Consider the following 27030-nt stretch of genomic DNA (forward strand, 5'->3'; position numbering starts at 1 on the left):
TTGTTTCTTTATTTTTTAGAGAAGTATATTTACTACCTATTTTCTGTACACTAATATTGAATTTTCCTCTCTCTTTGGATTACATAGGGCTTACACTGGATGCTAAAAATGTTTAAAGTATGTAAGTGTTCTCTTGAGCTGTGCCAGGAGAAATACTGTATTGAATGAAAACTATATGATATGCTTGCTTTGAACCAGCTGTACAATGTTGGATGTGCACCAAAATCTATATGCAGGTATTTAAAAGTATTGACACCCTATCTAAGCTGCTGGATAGTCTGCTTTAGAACATTTATATCTTTATTTTTCGCAAGTACTTGACATAGTTTTTGTGTGCAGCTATAATAGAAAATAATTTATTTCAGAAGTCTTGATTTAGGCAAGCAAACGATAATAACTGCACTTTGATCTTTTGCAAAAATTTCTTTTCTAATAAATGAAATCAAACATCTCTCTTCTCTTGTCTAGATAAACTCAGTGTAATTATTTCTTGTACTTCACAAGTGTTTTCCTAATGTCTCACTTATGATTGGCTTTAATAAAAATTAGGTGGGAAAGTGGATGGATGGATCAGCAGATGAGTGGACAAATACAGAGGTAGATGAGTGGATGAATACACAAATCAGAAATTGGTAGGTGGTGAGTGGGTTGATGGATGGATGCATGAATAATGAGCTGATAGGTGAGTAACTGAGTGAAAAGGTAAAGGAAAAATGGAGGACTGAGTGATTAGGAGGACTATAAATGGGTTGTTTGGTGAATGAACAAATAAAGGATGGAAAACAGAGAAAGAAAGACTTCTGGACTTTTTAATGTATTCTTCGAGTGTCCAATTTACCAAATCTCCCAGAACAAACCAAAAGTTTAATTTCTCTTATGCTTTACAAAAATGATTCATTTTGAAGATGTCAAGTGAGTAATGAATTATCTGGTTGTGGAATACCCAGAATTAGATTATGATTAAAATATTAATGTAAACTCAATCCACATAAGGGCTAAGGTAAAAACAGTTTGATGACCATCTGCAAGAATGGTTATATCAACCTTTTGACACCTTAAGTATGATTTTAAGGGATTTTAGTCTGTTTGAACTATAGAGACAGGGAGAGATGAAGCAGGCTTAAACAAATGAAGCAGTACTTTACAAAGTCACTCGGGAAGCAATAAAGGGGTTACAAAAGAAAATATTTAGACTCTAAATCCCAGACAGCCCAAAGATGAGAAGAGCATTTAATTATACAACAGATTTTAGTTCCCCTAGAACCCACAGATTTTTATCAGCCTAAGAGACTATTATGACCAGGAACAACACAATTGTGATTTATATTTGTGTATTAGGTTCTACATAAAGAATGACTGCCATGTGTTTTTCATCGGAGATCTTCACAAATCCAGAGAAATATTATATCTAGGCCATATACATAAACATATTTATGGGGTTTTTGGAGGGGTTTATCTTGAAAAGATTAAGCAATGAATTTAAAATAAACAAATACTTATGTCAACTATTTTCTTAGTATATTTTTAATACATTTCATTTTTAAAAGTTTTTGTTTACAGAAAAATTACCAGACAGTACAAAGACTTCCATATACTCCACACCCAGTTTCCCCTATTTTTTTAAAAAGATTTTATTTATTTGTTTGTCAGAAAGAGAAAAAGAGAGAGAGAGAGAATGAGAGCACAAGCAGGGGGAGCGGCAGGCAGAGGGAGAAGGCTCCCCACTGAGCAGGGAGCCCAATGCAGGGCTCAACCCCAGGACCCTGGGACCACAACCCAAGCCAAAGGCAGATGCTTAACCAACTGAGCCACGCAGGCACCCCTCCCCTATTTTAACATAGTACATTAGTATGGTACATTGGATATAATAAATGAAACAATATTGATAAATTTTTATTAACTAAAGTCCATATTTTATTCACATTTCCTTAGTATTTACCTAATGTCCTTTTTCTGTTCCTGGATCCTCTCCAGGATACCATAACATTTAGTCTGCGTGTATCCTTAGGCTGGTTTTGGCTGTGACTAATTCTCAGGCTTTCTTTGTTTTTAATTTTGAGGAGTACTACTCTGATATTTTGTAGGATACCCCTCTATTGGAATGTGTCTGATGTTTTTCTCATGATAAAACTGAGGTTATGGGTTTGGGGGAGAAAGATCACAGATACAAAGAGCAATTTTCATTACATCATATCAAGGGTGCATACTATCTACATGATTTATGACTGTTGATGTTGACCTTGATATTGTGGCTGAAGCAGTTAATGTCAGGTTTCTCTACTGCAAAATTACTTTTTATTCTCCTTTCTATACTGCACCTTTTGGAAGAAATCATTATCACAGCCCATACTTAAGAAACAGGAAAGTATACTCCACCTCTTTGAGGGAAGAGCATCTACACAAATTATTTGAAGCTATTTTGTATGGGAGGTTTGTCTCTTCTCTTTATTCAGTCACTTAATTACAATTCTTTGAGATTTGTCTCTTCTCTTTCATTTATTTATTTATTCAATCATTAATTACAATTCTTTGAGACTAAGTTCTGTTGTTTTTTTTTTTTCCTCCAGCATTGAGAATGCGGGCTCTTTCACAGCTACACCTGAGCAGGGGATGAAACTAGAATAAGTTAAAATGCCACAAAGTCCACTGTTCTTATGTCCAGCAGTCTGAATGTGATCAAACCGGCACCAAGAAAACAACTGATGGATGTATGAAATTAGTATCATGGTAATAGCTGGAATCTTGGGTAATATTATGAAAATATATGAAGAAGTTTCTTTGATAGGATATCTCCCCCACCCCCAAATTAAGCTCTTACCTTATTTTATTGTTCATGTGAGAACATATCTAACCAAAAAAGTGACTGGTTTTCTTAAGAGTACAGCAGAACCTCAAAGTACACTTAACTTTAGGGGTTATAACAGCAAATGCTATAAAATGCAGCAGAAATAAAAGATGGATATAAAAACAATTCAGACAAGAAGTGCAGATAAAAAAGCAATGACATAATGTTATTAGAAGCCAGAATTCCATCTCTCACCCAACCCTAGGCTGTTTCCTTCATTCCACGTAACTCACCAGCTTAAATTTAGTTAAACTTAAGCTTTACAATGTAAAGTCCATGACTATTAAACCTCCTTAATTAGACAAGTGCTATTTGTCAATTTATCAAAATTGTTGGGAATGTAAAGTCATGTTAGGGCATCAAGCCCTATCCAGGAGCTTGAGGACATCTGAATGCAAATTACATTCTGCTTGGCATCTGACTATTTAGAGCAAGGAGGTTTTGTATTTCCCTTTCCTTTGCCAAAAATCTGTTGTAGAGAATTTTCCAGGAATTTTCAATAGACGCACCTGGAGTCATGATAGATCAGTGGTTTTCCACCTGTTCCATGCATTTTAATCACCATGGAGCTGTAAATATTCTCATGCCAAAGTCCCATCTCTAGAGATGTTGATTTAATTGGACTAGAGTGCATTCTGGGAAATGAGATTTTAAAAGCTGTTAGGTTAACTTACAGCCAAGGTTGTGAAACCTGCGAAACTAAGGAGATTCTAAGAATAAGCCTGTTTATTCTCACCATTTCCCTGCCTCTAGATGAGATAATCTCTCACCTAGCTCAGATATTGGTTATCGGTCTTTATTAGCTCCCTTTCTGACCAGTTGTTTGCTATTAGCTAACCATTCCATTCCTTCTAGGGTCTACCATTTATCTAACTATGTTCTCTACATCTTGTTTCTGTAAACATATACATCTAACTGCTTATCTTCCCAAGACATGGCCAGGGTAATTTTGAGGATGACAGTGAATGCACAGGTATAAAGAACTTCTACAAGGTATTACATAAATCTACAAGGTATTACATAAATCTAAGGATTCATTTATTTATTTTTGGTAGGGATTAATGTCTTACATACCCACATCTCAGTAGACATGGCATTTTAGAGACAATCAACATATTTTAAGCCTAAAATTCTTTATTTTGGGGGTCAGTAAGTGCACACGAATACGTGCATAAATTTTTTAGTTTTGAATGTATAAATAGTGAGGTATATCATGAACTAGTAAATATTAATACATTGGCTGAACCTAACTTTATGAGCCTTTAGCTGCTTCCTTGATGGCCCTAAAGTAGCAGATACCAAGCAATCATAAAGGTAAATTTTTGTTTACCAATTACCTAGGCATAAGTTAGAAGGACCGCCCATATGGTCTCACTGATAATGAACCAACCCTAGTCTTACCAAGCCTAAGGGCACATTTTGCTTTGGAGATAGAAATTATTGAACCACTTTCCTTCTGTTTCTTTTTTATTCCATAAAAATCACTAAGCATAAAATGCCAACTATAAAATTTTATTTCTTTATGGCATGTGGGAAGAATATCCGATGTGATTTATTTTTTCCTCTCCAGGGATAATTTATCAACCTATTATTTAGGACATACTAGGAAGCCTCTAGGAAGTCAATAAAAGAACTTAAGCAAGGGAAACACTGACAAGATTAAAAGTTTAGAAAAATACCTCACGTAGTTTCATAGTGGAAAGGATTAGAGAGCAAGAATTTGGAGGCAGAGAAGATGGCCATATTCTGGGTGATCAATAGGAGGACAGTGGTAGCCAAAAAGGACAAAGGAGAAGGATTTGAGAAACATGAATGTGATAATATTGGCAGGAATTTGCGAGGATGTGGAGCAAGTAAAAAAAAAAATCCTTCTTCTAAAAAATTTGGTAGTGAAAAGAAAGATCTAGGGAGGCTTCATTTTTTGGCAAATGGTTGAACACATTTTTAATTAAAGAGAAAGGAAACAGAGGAAGGAGACAATGAAATCCTATGTGAGATTGGTAATAATTGGTAAAAAGTCCCATAGGAAGCAACAAGGAATGTGGCCTTGAACCCAAGAAAAGTAGCTGAACAATGAAAAAAAAGACAAGCTGACCAGGAAGAATAAAGATCTTGTAACTTTTGATGTAAACATCAAACAAACAAATAAAAAACTGAGATGCCAGTGGCCTGTATTTTCTCAGTGACAGATACATTTAGGGGAGGAGACTTTTGACCTTGAGGATAAGACGCTAAACATCTCCATATGACCCTCACCCCATACTAAACACTCTAACTTCACAATTCAAATCTTTCCTATAGTATTTCTCACTTCTGCTGACTAGTTTTCCAACTTTTACTTTGCTTTCAAATCCTGAAAAATAGAATGCATGAGGAAGCACATTTGTTCCATAAGAGAGTGAACATTAGGGTAGGTAAGAAGTGATGTAATGAAATGTGCCTTCCAATAAGAGGTAGCAAAGAATCATAATCATAATCCTAAAAGTGATGCCCATTAAATTTTAAAATTAATACAAGCTTAGTAAGTTAAAATATAAACACCTTAAAATTCAGAGCAGAGCACATTATGAGACTGAGCTTACCTGGAATTTACCACCTTCTTGAGTTCTCAAATACCTTCTCCTAAAGACAGAGGATGGTTTTTATTCTGATCTATACAAATAATATTTTATGTAGGTAGAGAGAAGCTAAAAGTGTTCTTTGAGTTTGGGCTGATGCTGACTTTCTGTTGTGCCGTGAGGCATCTGCAAGTTGTATTAATGAGGTCTCACCTCACTATTCTAGATCCTGTTATACATCAAGCCCTTGAGAATGATGTTGAATTCTGTTATCAAACGCCTTTTCTGCTATGATATGAAGGGACTTAACATTAGTAGAAGGAACCTCATGCCAAGCAACATATATAAGAGGTATAGACTTTGGAGTTTGACCAATTGCATTCACATCCTGTTTTCTGCTACTTCATCTCTGGGTATGTGAGATGTTGCAAATCTACTCAAAGTTTTGATTCATTATCTATGAAACAGAGGTGACAATACAAAATCATTGAATATAATACAATGGAATTATATGTTGTAATACTTTTTTTTTCTAAATTTCTATTTAAATTCTAGTTAGATAACATAGAGTGCAATATTGGTTTCAGGAGTAGGATTCAGTGGTTCATCATACATACAACACCCAATGCTCATCACGACAAGTGCCCTCCTTAATACCCATTATCCATCTAGTCCATCCCCCACCCACCATGCTCCATCAACCCTCAGTTTGTTCTCTGTCATTAAGTGTCTCCTATGGTTTGTTTCTCTTTCTCTCCTTTTTCCCTTCCAATATGTTCATCTGTTTTGTTTCCTTTTTAAAAGATTTTATTTATCTGAGAGAGAGAGACAGAGTGAGCAAGAGAGAGAGAAAGAGGGACAGAAAGGGAGACAGAATGTGCACGCACCAGGGGAAGGGCAGGGAAGCTGCTGAGCATGGAGCTCGGTGTTGGATTTGATCCCAGGACTCTGGGATCATGGCCTGAGCTGAAGGTGGATGCTTAACCAACTGAGCCACGAAGGCACCCCATCTCTTTTGTTTCTTAAATTCCACAAATGAGTAAAATCACATGGTATTTGTCTTACTCTGACTTACTTTGTTTAGCATAATACACTCTAGCTCCATTCATGTCATTGTAAATGACAAGATTTCATTCTTTTTGATGGCCGAGTAATATTCCTGTGTGTGTGTGTGTGTGTGTGTGTGTGTGTGTGTGTGTGTGCACGTGCGCGCGCACACGTGCACGTACCACATCATCTTTATCCATTTATCAGTCAATGGATATTTGGTCTCTTTCCATAATTTGGTTATTGTTCATGCTGCTATAAACATCAGAATGTATGTACCCCTTTAAATTTGTATTTCTATATCCTTTGTGTAAATACCCAGCCGTGCAATTGCTGGGTCATAGGCTAATTCTATTTTTAACTTTTTGAGGAACCTCCATACTGTTTTCCAGAGTGGCTGCATCAGTTTGCATTCCTATCAGCAATGCAAGAGGGTTCCCCTTCCTCCGCATCTTTGCCAACACCTGTTGTTTCTTTTGTTATTACTTTTAACTATTCTGACAAGTGTGAAGTGGTATCTCATTGTGGTTTGATTTGTATTTCCCTGATGATGAGTGATGTTGAGCATCTTTTCATGTGTCTTTTAGTCATCAGGATGTCTTCTTTGGAAAAATGTTTATTCATGTCTTCTGCCCATTTCTTTTTTTTTTTTTTTTAAGGAAAGCATTTTATTAGGGGAAAGTTCATATGTATACAAGGAAATGCAATAGTGTAAGGTACCTACCACTCAGCTCCAATCATCAATACTCACGTGTTCCTGATTCACCCATACTGATGCCACCCCTACCTCCCCTCACCCAATGATAGTTTACAAGTCTGCTTTGAAATAAATTTTACACACATTTGAATGCATAAACCTTAACTGTGTACCTTTCAAAAAGAGATACATCCTGTGTTGCTATTTCTATCAAGATGTAGAACACGCTCACCTCTACAGGAAGTTTTCTTCTTTTCCCAAAGTGGTCTTCCCCTCCATCATCCCTGCATCCTAGGAAACCACTATTTTGATCTGTCACCTTAGGCTACATTCTTTCTATAACTTCATCTAAAGAGACTCATGGAGTCTACAGCCATTTGTATCCCTTTTGGGGAAGGCATTACATCTCCGAGATTCATCTGTGGTGTTCCCATGTATCAATAGATGGCTTTATTCCACTGCTAAGTAGTTTTCCACTGTCTGAATTTAAATATTTTTTAAATTTTTTTATTGTTATGTTAATCACCATATATTACATAATTTGTTTTGGTGTACTGTTCCATGATTCATTGTTTGTTCATAACACCCAGTGCTCCATGCAGAATGTGCCCTCTTTAATACCCATCACCAGGCTAACCCATCCCCCCACCCTCCTCCCCTCCAGAAACCTCAGTTTGTTTTTCAGAGTCCATCATCTCTCCTGGTTCGTCTCCCCCTCTGACTTACTCCCCTACATTCTTCCTCTCCTGCTATCTTCTTCTTTTTCTTTTTTCTTAAAATATGTTGCGTTATTTGTTTCAGAAGTACAGATCTGTGATTCAACAGTCTTACACAATTCACAGCGCTCACCGTAGCTTCTGCCCATTTCTTAACTGGATTATTTGTTTTTTGGGTGTTGAGTTTGATAAGTTCTTGATATATTTTGGATACTAACTCTTTATCAGACATATATATGAATACCTTCTCCCATTCTGTAGGTTGCCTTTTAGTTTTGTTGTTTCCTTCATTGTGCAGAAGCTTGTTATCTTGATGAAGTCTCAATACTTCATTTTTGTTTTGTTTCCCTTGCTTATGGTGACATGTCTAGTAAGAAGTTGCTATGGCCAAGGTCAAAGAGGCTGTTACCTGTGGTCTCCTCTAGGATTTTGATGGTTTCCTGTCTCACATTTAGGTCTTTCATCCATTTTGAATTTATTTTGTATATGGTGTAAGAAGGTGGTTCAGTTCAGTCTTCTGCATGTTGCTATCCAGTTTTCCCAACATCATTTGTTGAAGAGTGTCTTTTTTCCATTCGATATTCTTTCTTGATTTGTCAAAGATTAGTTGACCATTTAGTTGTGGGCCCATTTCTGGTTTTTTTTTTTTTTCTGTTCCATTGATCTATGCGTCTGTTTTTGTGCCAGTACTATGCTGTCTTGATGATGACAGCTTTGTAATAGAGCTTGAAGTCTGGAATCGCGATGCCTCTAGCATGTAACATGCCTAGTTATTAAGAGCAGACTCTAAAGCTATACTACCTGGTTTGAATCTTAGTTCTGCCACTTACTAGCTGTATATAAAAGGAAAAAAAAGAGCTAAATCAAACTGCCTTAGATTCTTCACTTGTAAATTGAAAATGGTAATAGTATTTTCTTGTTATGATTGTTATGAAGATTGCATGAGTAAATACATGTTAAATAAACACTTAGAACAATGGAGAAGAAAAGTTTAGTTTTGACTGTGATTTCTATGAGGTGTGTGTGTGTGTGTGTGTGTGTGCACGTGTGCATGTGTGTGTGATAAATAGAAAATTGACTAATGGCTTTCAGACTGACTATTGAACTTAATAAATGCTGCACTTAGTCCTAGACAAATAAAAATAACAAGTCTTATAAATCTTTCCATAAATGTTCCATAATGACTACGATTATCACTATCTCAGGCTCAGAACTTACTAAGAAAATACTGAACTGAATATATATTTAGCTTCTTACTGAGATAGTCATTAGCGTGTAAGAATTTGTGTGTGTGTATGTCTCTGTGCATATATCCTGTGTGTGTGTGTGTGTGTGTGTGTGTGATAGAGGCAAAGAGTAGAAAAAGAAGAAAACATGCCCAATCATAGTCATCATGCAAATATTTTTCAAGCATCTTCTGGAACTAGGAATGTAGGCCTTGAATTTACTTTTATTTGTTAACCACATTCAACTGGGCTACCAGGACCATTTTATTTTACTCATCCTTAACATTTTTATACAATAAAAGTGTGGTATGAAGTCTCTCAGTAATGCTCAATAACCTTTTAAATTAGAACAACAAAGGAAAAGTCAAATCTTAAAGACAAATACTTAATATTTATGTTGGCATTCATTTTTAATGTGTACCTCTAGGTTTTCATCAGAGAATCATATTCATCCATATCAAATTGAAATTAATCTTACTGTTGTATCTGAAAATCAAAATTAAAGGGTTTATGTAGTTCTTAGAGCAGGGCAATTTTTTGTGTTTAACTTTCATATTTTCAAATTCATTTCATGCAAAAAGTCCAATATTTGCATATAGGTAAAGAATAGAACATTTTCGGGCGCCTGGGTGGCTCAGTTGGTTAAGCGACTGCCTTTGGCTCAGGTCATGATCCTGGAGTCCCGGGATCGAGTTCCACATCAGGCTTCCTGCTCAGCAGGGAGTCTGCTTCTCCCTCTGACCCTCTTCCCTCTTGTGCTTTCTATCTCTCATTCTCTCTCTCTCTCAAATAAATAAATAAAATCTTTTAAAAAAAAAAAGAATAGAACATTTTCTTTCATGTCAGGTGATAAGCACCTGCATCTTCCCTCCCTAGTCAACCTCCACTTAAGGGACCTCTCACAACACTGCATATAACCAGAAATTCAAAGAATTAAGTTTAAAAACTTCCTTATAGATCAGAGGTGTCTGGGTGGGTCTGTCAGTTAGGGGTCCAACTCTTGATTTTGGCTCAGGTTATGATCTCAGGGTCGTGAGACAAAGCTCCATCCTGGGAGTGGAGCCTGCTTAAAATTCTCTCTCTCCCTCTCCCTCTGCCCCTCTACTCTTATGCACAGTGCTCTCACTCTCAAAAATTAAAAAAATTCTTATAGACCAATATTCTTATCTCATAACTCAATTAAGGTTTCAGTTAAAATTATAGTTTCAAATCTATATGTGTGAATAGAATGTTTCATAATCATCTATGAGAAGGTATCCAATTTAAAGGTCTAAATGGAGTTTGAACAATTAAAATAAAAAAAAAATAGTTCCAAATTTCCCCAAAAGAACTTCCCCAAATCATAAGAAGCAAGAGATGCTTATATGTGTTGAAATTGATTACAGTTTTTTGGTCATGCTGATAAAATTCCAGGGAATTTGCATTATTGATTGATCCTGAAAGAAGTTGACAGTCAAACTCATTTTCAAAGATAACTAGAACCTTGTTTTTCATCATTATATGAAGGTGGTTGAATTATTCAGTATTTCATGAAATCATGGCAGTGTTTGTTAGGCTCTTTCGCGGTGTTAGCTTTAGTGCATATTACATATGTAACCATCTTTGGTCTTGCATTTATAAAAGCAAAAATATTTTGTGGATCTTGAAAAATTCTTAAAATCAATTGTATGTTTGCTAAACTGGGAAATTGTTTCCATTGGTTACAATCTTATCAGCAACTCTGGCCTTTTGCAGGCATTTGCTATATTCCTTCATGGAGAAGCAATGTGCATGCAGTTACAACTTTTTTTCTGTCCCCTTTGCCGATTATGAGAGAATACCTCTGTGTGTGTATGTGTGCATACATGTTTTTCTTTAAAATACCTCATTTATTACAAAATAGTAGCAAATTTAGTTTTTAAAGTTTTTAAAAGATTTATTTATTTATTTTAGAGGGGGAAAGGAAGCAGTGGGAGAGAGAGAATTTCAAGCAGACTCCCTGCTGAGCACAGAAGCTTACGCGGGGCTTGATCTCATGATCCTGAGATCATGACCTGAACTGAGATCAAGAGTCAGGCCTGTAACCAACTGAGCCACTCAGGCGCCCTGCAAATTTATTTTTTAATGTGATCAATATTACTGCATATTTTGACCACATAACATAGCACATTTAATAGATTAGACATCCATGACGTATTTGTAGTTTTTCAGACATATGAACTACACAGGAATTTTTTTTTCTAGTCCGTGTTGGGAAATAGTTGATTGTTACATATTTTCCTTTATCTGTAATAATATCATACAGCATATGAAAATCTTTGTGTAGTCTAACCTGAACTTAAGTAGAAAACTGAGTTATTTTTTCTCTTTATATATATCTAGGACCTGAAATGCAGTGGATATTTGAGATGATTGTGCCTGAAGTAGGTTGTAATGAAGTAGATGAAAGGGAAGGAGAGTGAAAAGGAAAATTAATGACAGATACATTTCCAAAATTACAAACTAATCATGTTTTGGAATTATATACTCAGTTTAACGTGTAAACTTAGTTCCAGAATATAAAATTTATCTTATGGTATTTGAAGAGCATTGCCAACCAAAACCCAAATGCGTAATTTAATTTTCCTTTTTACATTAATTGATATGCAGTCCTAGAGATTTTAATGCCACCCTTTGCTTTGCAAGTGTTCTAATATTATTAACAGTTTTCAAAATACCCTGGTCAACCAAAAAGTTATTGCAATACTACTATGACTAATGCTACTAGTAACATTGTATGTTTTTTTGTGGTTAAAATATTTTATAATGCATATATTTTTAATATTCTCACAACAAAAGAGAGCAGATGTTATTATACACTTATTCTAAGCAAAGAAGAAGGAGGAAAAAGAGAAGAAAGAGAAGGAAGGAGGAGGATAATTATTACAAATAATTTATCATAAATAATTATAATTATTTGTAATAATTATAAATAATTGACATAAACATTCATATAATTGTTATAAATATTATAAATAAATAACAATTTAATAATTATTATTAAAATTTCATTCAACCAATTTCAAACTCACAGAAAAGTTGTAATACCAGTACGAGGAACACACATATATCTTTCACCCGGAGTTTGCATTCAAGCTTTGGCATTTGCCCCAGTGATGTTAACTAGGAAAAAAAAAAAAAAGATCCAGTCCAGCATCAGGTGATGCACCCAGGGCCGTGCTTCTCTAGGATGCTTTCACCTGGAATACTTCCTTAATCTCTCCTTGACTTTCTTGACACTGAAATTTTTGAAGGTTTAAGCCAATCATTTTGTAGAATGTCCCTCAATTTGTGTTCACCTGCTACTTCCTCATGATTAGAAACCTGGTAGTATAAAGATAAGATGATGGAACAAATTTCATTTTAAGTCTTAAGACATGACATTAAGAAAGTTTTCACGGTCCATTTTCCCCTGAGCTATAAACTATGCATTATTGAAAGATAGTTCAATGTGTAGAATGTAAAATGCCTATAACTCTCACACAAAAGACATTTAGCAAAGCAAAGTATGTGACTGTGAAATGTAGTGGGTTATATCCTTGTAATAAGAAGGCAAAGATTATGAGTTTAATTCTCATGTTGCCGCAGTAGCTGCCCCAGTCAGCACCATCCAGCCTAATAGCCTTGAATAAGAATTCTCTGAGTCATGTACTTATAAACATTTATCAAGATATATCAGTGTAGGGGTGCCTGGGTGGCTCAGTTGTTAACCGTCTGCCTTCGGCTCAGGTCATGATCCCAGGATCCTGGGATCGAGCCCCGCTTTGGGCTCCCTGTTCCACGGGAAAGCCTGCTTCTCCCTTCCCTGCTCCCCCTGCTTGTGTTCCCTCTCTTGCTGTGTCTCTCTCTGCCAAATAAATAAATAAAATCTTTAAAAAAAAAGATATATCAGTTGCTAAACTCAGGCTTGGAATTTATTATATATTATCTTCTCTACTGCAGGCACTTTGAAATGAAGGTATTGTTTTATATTTCTACACTTGGGGAAAATAGTTTTACAGTTTTAGAAAGTTTCCTCTAAACTGTCAGACTATATTTTTACTGTCATTTCTAGAGATCTCCCCTCCATTCCTTTAAGTTTTGAGATACTTGCCAGAATGTAATTTCAAAAATTACAGAGAAATCTTCCTCCATGTCTCTCTAGTTTGGTTTATCTAGGTTTTATTTGGTTCATAAGTTGCAGTTGCCGATAAGATGGGAGATTAATGGAAATTAACTCTGAGGCCCTTTACTGTTGGTTCAAAGTGGTATTAAACATTTTGCATGGAGCACTGGGTGTTATGAACAAACAATGAATCATGGAACACTACACCAAAACAAAATATGTAATATATGGTGATTAACATAACAATAAAAAATTAAAACAAAACAAAACAAAAAAAATAGACTCCATATAGCATGTCTGCCATATGAAGGCAGACCTGGCAGGCCAGTTTTTTTCTGGTCAAAGTTATCATGATAAATATGTTTCATACATCTTACCTTTTCTGTCTCTCAAACACACACACACATACACACACACACACACGTCATACACACAAATCTTTAATGACTTTTTCCTTTTGCTAAATCTATACTTTAACTATGTATGTATCCATCCCTCCACCCACCCACCCAATGTTCTACAATGTTTTCTTCCTATTTCCTTTAAAGGGGAAAACTGTGAATGAAGTATATGGGTGTTTAGGGTCATGTGAGACTGAGCGCCTCAGCTTTGTAGACTTTAACTTTCAGGCTTCTACTCAAAGGAATGGGTCGGTGCCCTTGTTCAACTTGCTTAGCTCAACACTAGTATGTTAAATTTGCCTGAAGTCACACAATTGGTAGCATAGATGTAAACTAATGTCTGACAGCTCTAAAGCCATCAGTCTTTGTACTTTTCTGTGTTCCCAAAGAGATATAAATTATCTATTCCTGTTAATACTCAAACTAATTATTCATTATTTCAAAAACGTAAATATTTTCCCCTCCAGAAAATGAAAGGTTCTTTAGTTTTTATGATTTAAAAATAAGAGGGGAAATTGGAGGGGGAGACGAACCATGAGAGATGATGGACTCTGAGAAACAAACTGAGGGTTCTAGAGGGGAGGGGGTGGGGGGATGGGTTAGCCTGGTGATGGGTATTAAGGAGGGCACGTTCTGCATGGAGCACTGGGTGTTATACGCAAACAATAAATCATGGAACACTACATCAAAAACTAATGATGTAATGTATAGTGACTAACACAACATAATAAAATTAAAAATAAAAATAAAAATAAGAGTGGATTTCTAGGTTCTCAAACATTCTCTTCCCCCCTTCCACTTCCCTTCCAATCTTCTCTCAATAAACATTTATTATCATTAACTGTGGGTAATTCAGTGTGTCAGGTGGTGATGATAAAGCTGTGAGCTTGATATAAACTATTCAAATTGCATGGATTTCATGAATTAAAAGTCATATATTTTTTTAATTTCAATCATGAGAAGTGTTACAAATGAGAAATACAGTGTGAAACAGAAAGACAAAGTTGGAGACTTGCTGAAATATGTATTTGTGTTAACAGTCATGGCCAGGGAATCCTGCTTTGATGTGAAGTGTCAGCTTAGCTTTGAAGTATGAATAGAAATGTATTAGGTAAAAAGAAGAGAAAGGTAAGGAGAACAATACCTGTGAAAGTCTCGCATCTGGAAAGAGCACACTGTGCCCTAGGAAATGAAAGAAGACCCCTATGGGTAAAGGGAGGCGGGGAGAGAACCTAACCCAGAGGAAACTATTGACGGTTTTGAAAGAGGAGGCTTCCTCAGAGGTAATATTTTTAAACTTCACTGTAAAAATGGGTCACCTATTTAATGATAAGTAGGAACTATGGTTTTTGAATAAAAAATGGTTGATCAGAGGCACTGGGTAGCTCAGTCAGTTAAGTATCTGACTCATGATTTTGGCCCAGGTCCTGATCTCACTGGTCATGGGATGAAGCCCCAGGTCAGGCTCTGTGCTCAGTGGAGAATCTGCTTAGGATTTTCTCTCTCTCCTCCTCCCTCTGCCCCTCCCCACACTTGCACATGTTTTCTCTTTCTCTCTCTCTCTAAAATAAATAAATAAATCTTGAAAAGAAAAAAGTTGATCAGTTTCCTATCAAAGGTATTGACATATATAATAAGTATGATATAGGGAAAAAGCAGCATTTATTTTTTATGTTTATAATTTATCCTCAATTTTTAAATTGAGATATAACTGACATATAACATATTAGTTTCATATGTGCAATATGATTTGATATTTGTATATATTACAAAATGATCATAATAAATCTAGTTAATATCCTTCACCATACATATTTATAAAATTTTCTTTTCTTGTCCTGAGATCTTTTAACATCTACTCTCTTAGTAATTTTCAAATATGCAGTACAGTGTTATTAAACTATAGTTACCATGTTATATGTTACATTTCCATGATTTACTTATTTTAAATTGCAAATTTGTACCTCTTCTTCCCTACACCCATATCTCCCACTCCATTCTCACTACCTGTGGCAACTGCTAATTTTTTCTCTGCATCTATGAGCTCTTATTTATTTATTTTTTAATAGATTCCACATATAAGTGAGATCATTTGTCCTTTTCTGTCTGATTTATTTCACTTAGCATAATGCCCTCATGGTCCATCCATGTTGTTGCTAACAGCAATATTTCTTTCTTTTTTATGGCTATATATATGTATGTGTATATATATATGTATATATAAATATTCCATAGTGTCTGCACACATTTACATTCCCACCAACAATGCATAAGAGACTCCTTTTCTCCATATCCTCAACAATGTTTATTATTTCCTGTCCTTTTGATAATAGCCATTTTTTAAAATTTTATTTTACAATATTATGTTAATCACCATACATTACATCATTAGTTTTTGCTGTAGCATTCCATGATTCACTGTTTGCTTATAACACCCAGTGCTCCATGCAATATGTACCCTACTTAACACCCAACACCGGGCTAACCCATCCCTCCACCCACCTCCCCTCTTAAACCCTCAGTTTGTTTCTCAAAGTCCATAGTCTCTCATGGTTCATCTCCCCCTCTGATTTCCTCCCCTTCATTTTTCCCTTCCTACTATGATAATAGCCATTTTAACAGGTATGGGGTAATACCTTATTGTGGTTTTTATTTGCATTTCCCTGATGATTTATAATGTTGAGCACGTTTTCATGAATGTATTGGCCAACTGTATGTCTTCTCTGAAAATACATTTATTCAGATCCTCTGCCCATTTTTAAATCAGATTGCTTGGTTTTGTTTTACTTTTTTGCTATTAAGTTGTATGAGTTTTTTATATATTTTGGATATTAACCCCTTATCAGATATATGATTTGCAAAAAGTATTTTAGAGCCACATTTTCTAGAGAAAATTCTTTTAATATTTGGCAAAATGTCCCTCCTCATAAATAACATGGATGGTATTGTCATTAATGTTGTCAACTTTTATTATTTATAGCCTTTTCTAAATGGTTTAATAAAATGGAATTACAATATCCACAGATTTTGACATCATTGTTTATTTTTCTTCCTCTTCTTAATATTTGGTAAGCTGAATAAAAACATTGACCATAGCTTCTTAAATCGATCCAAGTAGCCATATTTGACATGTGATGGAATTCTTTAAATTCACTGAATCTTGAATTATTTTTTATTTTCCTTTTTCCATAAATGACTCAGATATTTCTTAAAAATACAGAAACTAAAATTTCATTTTTGAATATTTGGAAACTATTGATAATCTGAGAAAAGAAAACCATATACATACACATACCCTTACACACATAAGTATTCATAATACCAGTAGTTAGAGAGAGACAATTAACTTTAAATATGCACCTTGGAAATAATTTTGATCACATGCAAATATCTAAGCTAAAAAGAGCACAATATTTAATATCTAAAAGTATGCTAAAATATATTTCCATATCATTAGTCTTAACTTCCATCATTCGTGTAATGGCTACATAGAATTTCTTCCACTGCCTTTCTCTAATTTTCACATTGCTTTTCATCTCTTGTAATTTTCTTCTTTTGCTACAGGGCACCTTTTTATAAATCATTGTCTTGAAAGCTTCCTGTTGATGAGAAAGTATAGTACATACTGAGGCAAAAGTAGGAAGAATTAAGAATTAAGAACACTGGAAAACTTAGGTGTATTGTGTAGTCTCAGAATATTCAATTACTGGCATTTCGAGTATAGTAGATACTAACATACTGGAATAACTAAAGTGCACAAAGGTTTGTTTGAAAAATTATTTATAATAACATTCTTTCACAGTATTGAAAGGACACCAAATACTTATTTAAAAGAAGGCAGATTAAATCAAAATTTATATTCGTACACTGCCTTATTAAAGCGGTCATTAAATGAAGTATTGAAAACAAAATTTTGGAAAGCTTGGGAAATGTTCCAACATTAATTTCTCAAAAGACATTTGATTCTTTCTAAACAGTATATAGATGATGGTAAAACATTTATACAAAAAAATGGAAAGAAAAAAACTGATTTTTTTCTATCTGGATTGAAGTTTTATATACAATTTTAACTTTTAACCCTCTTTTTTTTTTCAAATTGTGTTATTGGAAGCACATATTTAACAGTAAAATATTCATCATTAAATGAAAGGAGTTTTGGGACGCCTGGGTGGCTCAGTCGTTAAAACGTCTTACTTCGGCTCAGGTCATGATCTCAGGGTCCTGGGATCGAGCCCTGCATTGGGCTCCCTGCTCAGTGGCGAGCCTGTTTCTCCCTACCCCTCGCCCCACTTGGGCGTTCTCTCTCTCTCTGACAAATAAATAAAAATCTTTTTTAAAAAATGAAAGGAGTCTTACAAGAGATGAGTCTTTATGGAATCCTCTAAGATTTTATAGAAAATTCAGAAATAGTGTTAAATGATGTATTTGTACTTTTTCTCTCCTTGGTACTAAAAACAACTCAGTTCTCAATCCAAATTTTGTGACAGGCACATAACATAGAATGCATAGAATCACTCACAAATGACACTGTTGTTCTAAGAGAATTTATTTTTCATGACACTATTCAGATAGCATGGAAACTTGCATCTTGAAAAACACCATTTGAAACAATTTCAGTCCACTTTCTTTCCTAATAGTAGTAGATTGACATGTTCTCATTTATAGTAGAAATATTTAGTAACTGTTGTCATTGATGTGAAAGTCAAAGGTGGTTTCACAAAAGGTTGATTAATTACTCTTGGATTCCTTATGAAAATATGTTTTTAGGAGCTTCATTTTAATTTTTGCTAGATATGATTTGAAGTTGCAACACTTAAAAAATAAATAGCACTACATTTTAACATAAAATACGTTCTTATTGCCATGATCATAACAGCAAAACTTCTAACTGCCTATTAATTTAAAGTCAAGCCTCTGTCTTCTGTCCTTATATATATTATTATTTGTCAGTTTTGAAACTAGTTTTATATTCTCAGGCATAACTTTGTTAAATAAGGCTCTGGTCATAAAATAACATATATCAAAGATGTACTTCTATTCAGTTATTGTTTAAATCTTATATATATTCTTGTGAAGTGAAGAGGGAATGTGCCAAAAATAATTCAGGACAAAAAACTTTTCCACAGAATATTAACTACACCACTAGTTTATGTAATCACATAATTCCTTAATTTGCACATCATTCCACATAATTTCCTCAACTAATGATTCATTGTTGTCTGTGCAGATAACAGATAACATGGTAAGTTACACTGTATTTCTTTATTATGTTATTCATTAAGAAAGGACATATTGCTAGGATGTTAGGTAGGAGTCTGGGATGGTTAAGGCATTCACTGTTAACAAGGTCAGGTCTACTGAGGAGAACGCGTCTGGTCAACAGTGAGCAAAGTGAAAACCTAAAGTCTAATTAATAAGAACATCAAAACCAACAACAACAAAAACAAAACAGTAAGAAGAAGGTCATGAAAAACAGTAATAATTAACATCTTAACATTTGACAGTAACTGTATTAAAAATACAAATTGTGATTGATGCTCCTCACAACATTTTAGGAATGATATCAACCTCATTTAACAGGTTAAAAACAAACAAACAAAACAACCCCTCCCCCCGCCAAGGTTTTAGAGACGATGTAATTTGTCAGAGTACAGACATGGTAAATTGCAGAAACAAGATTTGAATCTTTGTCTGTCTGGGTAATCATCATCAACAACCACTGATTGCCCAGAGAAGTAGGAAGAAGTACAAAAAGAAAAAATTACAGACCTATGAATTGGAAGAATCATTAGGGAAACTATAAACAAGATCAATATGTATACTTTTATGGACAGAAACAAGATAGAATCAGAACTAAGAAGCAGGGCAAATTCCTGAAAGAAGACATAAGAAACACAATTAAAGATCCAAAAGTATTATCATAAACATATTTGATATGAATATGTGTTGATCACAGGATCTGGTTAAATAAATTCACCATCAAGATTTCTGCTTTCTAGTAGAGAAGCTTAAGCAAGCTTGGAAACCTAGCAGTTTAAAGTGCACAGCTAATAAGTGGGAAGTGATGGAGTAAAGAATGTATCCATTTAGTGCTTGTGCACATGGGTGTATATGTAAAAATTACTAGAAGTGCATTTCTCCATTTCATTAAAGTGAAAAGTAACTATATATCCAATACTATTTTATTTATTGGATTCTAACCCAATGTATAAAATAAATTTCCACAAGTCAAAACTAATATAAAGAAATAATTGAATAAATACATAAATTATGGAGAAGAGACAAACCTTCCTTGCAAATCCCAAGTAATTTATTCAGATACTCAATACTTGAGGAGGCAAAGCAAAATCCCTCACTCTTTAAATGTGGGATGCACAGAGTGACTTCTTTGAAAGAGAAAAGTATTAGGAAGGGGTAAAATGAGTAACTTTACCATGGAGAAACTTGACAAACACCCATTTGGCCAGGTGATCAAAATTAACAGTGACATCATGTTGATAGTACTTGCCTTTGTTATGATATGATGACAATGGCACTTCTGTGTCCTTCCTTCCCAAAACCCATAACTTCAGTCTTGTCATGGAAAAAAAAAAAGTCAATCTCCATTTGAGCGGCATTCTACAAAATACCTGACCAATATATCTCAAAATTGTCATGGTTATCAAAACAATAAAAGTGCAAGAAGTCTAAGGAGACATGACTAATAAATGTAATGTAGTGTCCTGGAAAAGGGGAAAAAAAAGGAGGGGGGAAGGACATTAGTTAAATACTGAGAATATATTGAAGTTAAGTGAATACTAATCCATAGGATCCTTCTATACTCAGATCAGTAGCAGCCGAACACTACAGCACAATGTCTATGTCATTTATCCCACTTCATCTCATCATGAAGGCATTTTATCATTTCAGATCATCACGAGAAGAGTGAGCACCATACAATAAGGTATTTTGGGGAGAAAGAGATCACACTGACATAACTTTTATTACAGTATATTGTTCTAATTGTTCAATTCTATAATTATTGTTGCTAATCTCTTATTTTGCCTAATTTATAAATTAAACTTTATCATAGGTATGTATGTATAGAAAGAAACAGTATATATAGGGCTTGGTACTATTTGGGGTTTCCCCATCCGCTGAGGGCTTGGAACATACCCCATGGAAAGGGGAGGACTGCTTGATATGAAAAATACTTACAACTTGGCGTGCTTGGGTGGCTCAGTCAGTCAAGCATCTGCCTTCGGCTCAGGTCATGATCCCAGGGTCCGGGGTTTGAGTCCCACATCGGTTTCCTGCTCAGCGAAGAGCCTGTTTCTACCTCTGCCTGCCGCTTCCCCTGCTTGTGTTCTCTCTCTCTCTCTCTGGCAAATAAATAAATAAATAAGATCTTTAAAAAAATAAATTGTTTTTATCCAAACTGAAATCTTCCTCTTTTTAAATATTTTTCCACTGCATTTTCCATTTCTGTTGGATTCTCTAAATTACACAGTTTCTAACTCTTTTGTTTTCCCAGCATAACATTGGTTCTCACTTTCTGCAGACTTTACCTCATTGCCATTGCCACTCTAGTTCATCCTTTTGTTACCCCATATGATTTCTGTGCATTTGTTTGTTTGTAATAGAGCAGTTTTACGTTCACATAAAAGGAGTTGAAAGTACAGAGAGTTCCCAAATACTCTCTGCCGCCACATTTGCATAATCTCCTCCACTATCAACATCCATTATCAGCACTACAGGGATACATTTATTACAATTGATGAACCTACCTTGACACATCATTGTAACCTAAAATCCATGGTTTTCATTGGAGTTCATTTTTGGTGTGCATTCTAAGGGTTTTGACAAATGTGTATTGACATTCCATGTATCTACTACTGTAGTATTATACAGAACACTGTATTCTGTATACAGAATTATAAAAAAAAAAAAACTGCCAAGGTGTCTTTCTGTGCTCTGCTTATTCATCCTTCCCTCCCCCTTAACCATTGGCAACCACTGGTCTTTCTACTGCCTCCATAGTTTTGCTTTTTCCAGAATCTGGTCATGTTGTTAGACTCATTCAGTATGCATATTTTTCAGATTGGTTTCTTTCACTTAGTTATATGTTTTTACATTTCCTCCATGTGTTTTCATGGCTTGATAGCTCATTTCTTTTTAGTATTGGGTAATATTTTATCATCTGGACTTACCACAATTTATTTATCCATTCACTTACTGAAGGACAACTTGGTTGCTTCCAAGTTTGGGCAATTATCAATAAAGCTGCTTTAAACACCTATGAGCAGTATTCTGTGTACACATAAGTTTCAATCTCTTGAGTAGTATTTGATTGGTGTTTACTTTTGAGTTCATCATGACTGTTGTGAAATCATATGATAAGAATATGGTTAGATATGGAAGCAACTGGCCAACTGTCTTCTTAAGTGGCTGCACCATTATGCATTCACATCAGCAATGAATGAGAATTCCTGTTGTTCCCCATCCTTTTTAGGATCCTTTTGGATTTGGGGCCATTCTAATAGATATGTAGTGGATACCTTGTTGTTTTAATTTGCAATTCCATAATGATATGTAATGCTAACTGTCTTTCATATGCTTGCTTTTTGCCATCTGTATATCTTCTTTGATGATGTGTCTATTGAAGCTTTTAGCCCATTTTTTAAATCTAGTTGTTTATTCTCTTATTGTTGAGTTTTAGAAATTCATGTGTATTTTGGATAATAGTCCTTTATCAGATGTGTCCTTTGCAAATATTTACTCCCAGTCTGTAGCTTATTTTCTCATTCTCTTGATAATGCCTTTTGCAAAGCAGAAGGTTTTAATTTTAATGAATTCCAGCTCATCAATTATTTATTTCATGCATCACAACTTTGGTGTTGCATCTAAAACGTCATCACCATAGGCAAGGTCATCTCGTTTTTCTCCTATCCTATACTCTAGGAGTTTTATAGTTTTGAATTTTACAGTTAGGTTTATGATTTATTTTGATTTAGTTTTTGTAAAGGTTAGAGGGTCTTTGTCTAGATTGATTAATTTGTTTGTTTCTTTGTTTATTTTATTGAAAGTTCAGTTGTTTGAGCACAATTTATTTAAAAGTCTATCTTTTTTCCATTGTATTGCCTTTCCTTCTTTGTCAAAGATCAGTTGAGTATATTTAAGTGAGTCTATTTCTGAGCTATTTTGTTCCATTGGTCTATTCTTTAACTAATATCACAGTGTTTTGTTACTGTAGGTTTATATTAAGTATTGAAGTTGGGTAGTAACAAGTCTTTTTTTTTTTTTTGAATACTATCATTATTCTCACTCTTAGTTGGTTTTATCTCAATTCTGCCCACACATGGAGGCCACATCCTTTTGACAAGGGCTTTAATCATGTCATATCCTGCTTTAAAAACCCTAAGGGCTCCCATGAATTTTTCAACTAAGTACATACTGTGTAGTTCAATTTCTGAACTCCCTGCTTGCCCTTGTAGCATTATCTTCCATGACCACCCTATTTTACTCTATAGTACCAATCAAACCAGCTGACTGTTTTATTCCTGAAACACTTTGACAAAAGTGGCATGTATTTGTTTACCTTGTTTCCTTTGATGGATTGTCCTTTCTCATTCTTTACATAATTCTTCCAAAATCCATCTCTCCTTAAATAATCAAAATATACATTTCTTTTGTTCTATCCCAAATAGATTTGATATCTATTACTTCACTCAAAATACATTTGTATCTTTGGGGTAAAATACCCAGTAGTGCAATTGCTGGGTCCTATGGTAGCTCTATTTTCAACTGTTTGAGGAACCTCCATACTGTTTTCCAGAGTGGCTGCACCAGCTTGCATTCCCACCAACAGTGTAGGAGGGTTCCCCTTTCTCCGCATCCCCGCCAACATCTGTCATTTCCTGACTTGTTAATTTTAGCCATTCTGACTGGTGTGAGGTGGTATCTCATTGAGGTTTTGATTTGGATTTCCCTGATGCTGAGCGATGTTGAGCACTTTTTCATGTGTCGGCCATTTGGATGTCTTCTTTGGAAAAATGCCTGTTCATGTCTTCTGCCCATTTCTTGATTGGATTATTTGTTCTTTGGGTGTTGAGTTTGATAAGTTCTTTATAGATTTTGGATACTAGCCCTTTATCTGATATGTCATTTACCCCAAGATACAAATGTAGTGATTCGAAGGGGTACATGCACACTGATGTTTATAGCAGCAATGTCCACAATAGCCAAACTATGGAAAGAGCCAAGATGTCCATCGACAGATGAATGGATAAAGAAGATGTGGTATATATATACAATGGAATATTATAGAGCCATCAAAAGGAATGAAATCTTGCCATTTGCAATGACGTGGATGGAACTGGAGGGTATTATGCTGAGCAAAATAAGTCAATCAGAGAAAGACATGTATCATATGATCTCACTGATATGAGGAATTCTTAATATCAGGAAAGAAACTGAGGGTTGCTGGAGCGGTGGGGGGTGGGAGGGATGGGCTGACTGGGTAATAGACACTGGGGAAGGTATGTGCTATGGTGAGCGCTGTGAGTTGTGTAAGATTGTTGAATCACAGACCTGTACCTCTGAAACAAATAATACATTATATGTTAAAATAGAGAAGAGGATAGTAGGAAGGGAAAAATGAAGGGGGGGAATCCTAGGGGGAGATGAACCATGAGAGACTATGGACTCTGAGAAACAAATGAGGGTTCTGGGGAGGATGGGTTAGCCTGGTGATGGGTATTAAAGAGGGCACATATTGAATGGAGCACTGGGTGTTATACTCAAACAATGAATCATGGAACACTACATCAAAAACGAATGATGTAATGTATGATTAACATAACATAATAAAATAAAATTTAAAAAATTAAAAAGAAATAAAAAAAGAAAAAAAAACAAACCCACACACAAAATACAAATATCCTTATACTCCCTTTTATAATCTGAAGCTTCTTTATAGTATACTTATTTCTGTAAATTAGAGTGCATACACTAAACACAAAGGCAACTCTTGCTCATTTTTACATCCCCAACATCACTATTTCAGTGCCCTGATTTGTTTGCTGTTTTTAATTAAAGGCCAACTCCAAAAATGTTGAAAAATTTAAAATGAGAAGAAAGAAGAAACTCCTATTTCCAATTTAATGTTTTATTAATTTAGGGGATAGATACAATGTGAGATAAAAAGCAGGGACCTTATAGAAGGAAGGAAATTATCAAACAATAGAATGTGGGGGTGAGACTTACTGCTTTTTTTAGAGTCTGTGATTAAGACAGCTTAGGAAAAGGCTAGTAGAAGAGGAATGTCTTTCATTTAGTTATTTTTTAACCCCAAACCAAGGAGTTTGTGTAAACTAATCCATAATCTTTTGGTGAAATAATGTACTTTAGTTTATCTAGTTTCACTGAGGTTTTGCTTAGAATTATTTTTATTAGTTTTTTTCTTAATAATGGCCCTTGATTTTAAATTTTATCGTAGTTACTATCTTTATAAAAATGTTTATATACTAACATATTTTTTTATTAAAGCAAAAATTATACCAAGCAGTGTGAAACAGGCAAGGAATATTTTATGCAAGGCTACTACAATAGGCGACACAGGCCAGAACTAAAGTCTGAATTTAACTCAGCTGAAATAAGGAGGCTGAACTAGTGGAAAAATACTGGAGAACTTTGGGAAACGTCTGTCCGTGGAAGGTGTGGAGCATATTGAGTTATTCCTAAATTTGCAAATGCTTTGCTCCGTGATTAAGCCATCCGTGTTTGCTAATTGGTGCCTATCAAAGTTAGGTTTCTATTATCCCACAGGGCCTTAGAGATAGGGTGATATCTTGCTTGATGAACATTATTTCAAAGGGATGGCTCTCAGGTCCTTAACAAAGACATCCCTGAGTGTTAAAACTGGCAAGAGCCTTTAAAAAAAGTTTTATATATGTCTCAAAGGGGCAGGGAAAGAATTTATGACTATAAGTTTTCTAAAGTAAAGGCCTGAAGGAAAAGGAAGTCAGGGGCCTAGAATCAGAAGGAAACCTATCTAAAGTTTAGTCAGGTGATGAGAGATATTAGTGTCCTTTTGTCAAAGGAAGAGGGCACACCCTCTGATTCTGGGAACGTGCCCTCTTCTTTTTGCTACATGGAAAGAGGTTCAATAGCTGTTTTCCACAGTTCATGGAATTAATTATTATAAGTATTCAAAGCTAAGATAAAATGACCCCTTAATATATTGCAGCATCTATCATTTGGTATTTGCAATTAATCTAGAACGTGCTTACTACTATTATCCCAACCTTAAAAAGGACTCCTTTCATATGTTACAATATGGATGAAACTTGAAGATTTGGTACTAAGTGGAATAAGTTAGTCACAGAAGCCCAAATACCTCATGATACCACGAGGTATCCAAAGTAGTCGAACTCACAGAAGCAGAAAGTGGAATGGTGGTTGCCAGGAGCTGCAGGAAGGAGGAATGGGGAGTTCCTGTTCAGTGATTATAGAGGTTCAGTTATGCAAGATGAAAAAGTCTAAAGATCTGCTGCACAATAATGTGTCTATAGTTAACAATACCATATTCTACACTTAAAAATTTATTAGAAGAGTAGACTTTATATAGTGTGTTTTTTAATCGCAATTTAAAAAAATAAAAAGAATTCAGTTCAGAGAGAGGTTTAAAAATATGGATATTTGCCTTTGGTGAACATCTAATAAGTCAGATTCAAACCCCAGCAGCCTACAACAAAGCCTGAGCACTTAGCCATCAATTTTATTTGAAGTCCATTATACTTAGGGATTTTGGAGCACTCAGAGCAAGGAGGGTGTGGTTGGGGAGGTGTGAAGTCATTTTAATAATCAAAATGTGAGGGGTAACTGAGGGTCTCAATTCGATTCTATGATATCGCTTAATCGCTATCTGTCCTAGGGCATAGCATTAACATTTCTGAGACTCATTCTTCTTATCTACACAAAGGTAATAGTGATCCTTTCTCCATACTGTGTTCCATTAAGGTTAAGATTAGACCATCCAAAGCAAAGTATTCCTAAGCTTTATGAATATTAAAAATTGGTATTCTAACTGTGGAATCTCAATTCTGTGTTGATGCCAACCTTCATCCTTCACACCAGTACAACCCCCTGCCACTGGAGATATTTAAGGAAAAGAGGAAACCTAAGGACACACAAATCTTCAAGGTTAGTAATCAGATCCAAACATCCTCAGAACCAGATATACAAGGATCATTTACATTTGTCTTTCTTTAGAAGAACACTATCCAAAAGAAAGATGACAGCCACAACTGTAACTTCAAATTTATTAGTAGCCACATGTCTAAAAAAACCTAAATAGCTGAAATTAACTTAATGCTAAACTTTATTTAACTCAATTTCCAAAATATTGTCCTTTCCGCATGTGGTCAGTGTCAATATT

Source organism: Zalophus californianus, chromosome 11 (genome assembly GCF_009762305.2).
Source record: "Zalophus californianus isolate mZalCal1 chromosome 11, mZalCal1.pri.v2, whole genome shotgun sequence".
NCBI lineage: Eukaryota > Metazoa > Chordata > Mammalia > Carnivora > Otariidae > Zalophus > Zalophus californianus.